General features: G+C 38.0%; 3 non-coding genes across 3 annotated transcripts; all 3 read left to right on the forward strand.

Annotated features, from left to right (window-relative positions):
* Positions 1-2800: 2800 nt before the first annotated feature.
* LOC115270749 (5S ribosomal RNA) lies at positions 2801-2919 on the forward strand. Its single transcript, XR_003899509.1, has one exon. It is a non-coding gene; the product is annotated as a 5S ribosomal RNA (ribosomal RNA).
* Positions 2920-3121: 202 nt separating this feature from the next.
* LOC115270748 (5S ribosomal RNA) lies at positions 3122-3240 on the forward strand. Its single transcript, XR_003899508.1, has one exon. It is a non-coding gene; the product is annotated as a 5S ribosomal RNA (ribosomal RNA).
* A 202-nt stretch (positions 3241-3442) lies between these two features.
* LOC115270585 (5S ribosomal RNA) lies at positions 3443-3561 on the forward strand. Its single transcript, XR_003899345.1, has one exon. It is a non-coding gene; the product is annotated as a 5S ribosomal RNA (ribosomal RNA).
* The last annotated feature ends 419 nt before the right edge of the window (positions 3562-3980 follow it).

Raw genomic sequence — 3980 nt, forward strand, 5'->3', positions numbered from 1 at the left:
TGTTTGACGTTTGTTTGTTCACACATTTTCCGCCAATCCAGTTCCAACCCAGGTTCAAAAACGAATTCGACATTAGTTTTGTTTAGATTGTATGATTTGTTTTTGAACACAAATCTTACAGATATTGTGGTGGTACGAATTGATAGCTTGTACATTTTACGATTGTTGGCTTCCGAGGTTCACTGCGGTTGATCACCAAACGGATCAGGTGTCGGAATGCACCAAATTAGAACTTTCGGAAGTAGCAGCTGCACGAGGAGCCGCTGCGGGTGTAAGTCACATCACAATATCGTATCATTCGTATTTACAGAGTATTACACTGTGACATTTGATCATTTTTTAAATTCAACAAATTTCGGATGCGCGGCGTACAAGTTAAAAAGTGTCTTATTAAAGAGTGATGAATACGCGGGGTTTGACAGTACATCAAATAGCAGCTTTTTTGATAACTTCTTCTTTTTCTTTATAGCTCGACGTTCGCATTGGAGCTTGGCCTGCCTCTCTTCTACTTAGTGTTCTTTAGAGTACTTCCACAGTTAATAATTGAAGGGTTTTCTTTGCCCGCCATTGCATGAATTTGTATATTGTGAGGCAAGTTCAATGATACACTATGCTCAGGAAGTCGAGAAAATGTTCCCGACCGGAACGGGAATCAAACCCGCCGTTTCCGGATTGGCGATTCATAGCCTTAACCACTAGGCCAACTGGAGACCCTTTTTTGATAACACGATGATCGATTCGTAAGAACATAGCCTCAGACCATATTTTAGACAACCGGTAGTGTCCCGAAACTAGTTCTGGGTGTCCCACTGGAAGTGGTCAAATGTAAAAGTGATTTGTACCCATGCATAAGATAAATCAAATCGTGGTTTTTTTAGGTAACCTGATGTACGTTAGCAATGATATTGCCTCAGACTATATTTGGGAGACCCGGTGGTGCTCCGGAACCTGTTCCGGAAAGTAACCAAATGTACCATGCGACACATCACATCACGGCTTTTTTAATAACATGAGGAACGATTAACTAGAAAATAGGCTCATACCACATTAGAGACTACTGGTTGGGGTGCACAACCAGCGTTTGATGCTTCGTCGGAACTACGAAAGTAAATAAAATCAATGCAAGCGATAAATATGTGTAAGAGAACAAAATCTTGACATATTAAACCCACATACAAACAAACGTCTCACTATACTCATTACGTTCTTGTTTTTAACGGTCATTAAAATATAACCTGGAATGTGCAGAAAAAACTTTATCGAAGACCGCAAAGTGATCTGTGAATGTGTAAAAAGTTATATCTTAGCTTGTTAATATCGTCTTGATATTGATCAGCTCCCAATGTTAGTGAAGGTACTCAAGCAGTCAACTGAGAAATCTTATATTATTCAGCTCTGCTTTTACGCTGAACACAACGTCGGAGTATGTGCCATCAATAAGTTTTAAGTCAATTCAATGATGACTTTGATAGAATGCTTGCTTATCTTAAAAAATATCAGGATTCAGGAACACTTTGACTTACGTCGACGGAAAGATCGTGAGAACATATACGACGAGAAAGGCACTATCACCTCTAGGTGGATTAATTTGGGTTTTTAAATACAAACTATCAAATTTGTTTCCTTTATTTTGTTGTTTCAAACTTTTAATACATACTTTGAGACACACTTAAAAAATTATTGTAAAAATAGTGTAAAAAACAAGCACGGTTTTGGATGAAAAATATATTTCGTTGATATAAAATTGTTTTTTTGTATTTTTTTTACTTCAACTATCTCACGGTATGTATGACGGCTGATGATTATGGAGTTTGCAAAGAAAAATATGAAATTTTGGTGAAATTTAACCCGATTGTCCAATTTACCCCCAATGTCTGATTATGTTAAAATTATTTCCAATTTTTTTTTTTTTACTAAACCTATTTTTTTTTTGGTCAAATATACTCTTCTACGCGGTCTTTATTGGTTTAGGGTATAAAACTTGTAATAATTTGAAAATAATTTACGAGAAAACCTTAGCAATATGTAATAAGCAGATTTTGCATCATTTCCGATTTTTCACGTGATTTTTAAAGTTTTTGTCATTTTGAAGAGGTTTATTTGATTTTAATGTTCCAGATCAGCAGAAGTATAATGATTCATGCTTAGGCATAAGCTTCAATCGTTAAAACATTTTGAAAAACAATTAATGCCATGAAACTGTACCCTGTCAATTTTACCCCACCACCCATACTGGACATGATTTTAATAAAAATTTTAGGTTTACGTAACATAAATATTTTCTTTTATCAAAAAATGTACGAAAATATTACATTTTTACACAAAAAAGCCAATAAGCCGAATTTCAAAGCATGTAGTTTTTTAATTTTCAATTTATCATAGTAGATTAGTGGATTTGTTTGAACAATACTATAGTACAGTATACTTAGATGGGTGACCGCTTGGGAACGTCGCGTGTCGTAGGCCGTTTTGCATTTTTTTTACTGTGCTGGGGCTGGATTCGAACCCAGGACGTCATTCTGAATGAATCATCACATGTGCTCTTTCTTCGAAAAATGCCTCTAAATGACGTTTTTTGCCCTTCAAACATTCAATCAACGTAATTGCATTTCGTCCATTTTGGCCGGAGCTGGATTCGAACCCAGGACGTCATTCTGAATCAATCATCACATTTGCTCTTTCTTCGAAAAATGCCTCTAAATGACGTTTTTTGCCCTTCAAACATTCAATCATCGTAATTACATATTGCCCATTTTGGCCTCTAGTCGGAATAAAATCCTCTTCTAACTCACCCGACATTGTCAACGATCATACCATGTTGAAAACACCAGTTCTCGTCCGATCACTGAAGTTAAGCAACATCGGGCGCGATTAGTACTTAGATGGGTGACCGCTTGAGAACGTCGCGTGTCGTTGGCCTTTTTGCATCTTTTTTTTATTGCGCCGGGGCTGGATTCGAACTCAGGACGGCATTTTGAATCAATCATCACATGTGCTCTTTCTTCGAAAAAATGCCTCTAAATGACGTTTTTTGCCCTTCAAACATTCAATCATCGTAATTGCATTTCGTCCATTTTGGCCTCTAGTCGGAATAAAATCCTCTTCTAACTCACCCGACATTGTCAACGATCATACCATGTTGAAAACACCAGTTCTCGTCCGATCACTGAAGTTAAGCAACATCGGGCGCGATTAGTACTTAGATGGGTGACCGCTTGAGAACGTCGCGTGTCGTTGGCCTTTTTGCATCTTTTTTTTATTGCGCCGGGGCTGGATTCGAACTCAGGACGGCATTTTGAATCAATCATCACATGTGCTCTTTCTTCGAAAAAATGCCTCTAAATGACGTTTTTTGCCCTTCAAACATTCAATCATCGTAATTGCATTTCGTCCATTTTGGCCTCTAGTCGGAATAAAATCCTCTTCTAACCCACCCGACATTGTCAACGATCATACCATGTTGAAAACACCAGTTCTCGTCCGATCACTGAAGTTAAGCAACATCGGGCGCGATTAGTACTTAGATGGGTGACCGCTTGGGAACGTCGCGTGTCGTTGGCCTTTTTGCATTTTTTTTATTGCGCCGGAGCTGGATTCGAACCCAGGACGGCATTTTGAATCAATCATTACATGTGCTCTTTCTTCGAAAAATGCCTCTAAAAGACGTTTTTTGCCCTTCAATCATTCGATCATCGTAATTGCATTTCGTCCATTTTGGCCTCTAGTCGGAATAAAATCCTCTTCTAACCCACCCGACATTGTCAACGATCATACCATATTGAAAACACCAGTTCTCGTCCGATCACTGAAGTTAAGCAACATTGGGCGCGATTAGTATAGTTATGTTTTTTAACACTCATATTTTATTTCACATGAAACACACGTTTTTTGCCCTTCAATCATTCAATCATCGTAATTGCATTTCGTCCATTTTGGCCTCTAGTCGGAATAAAATCCTCTTCTAACCCACCCGACATTGT

The sequence above is a fragment of the Aedes albopictus genome, chromosome 2 (genome assembly GCF_035046485.1).
Source record: "Aedes albopictus strain Foshan chromosome 2, AalbF5, whole genome shotgun sequence".
Taxonomy (NCBI): Eukaryota; Metazoa; Arthropoda; class Insecta; order Diptera; family Culicidae; genus Aedes; species Aedes albopictus.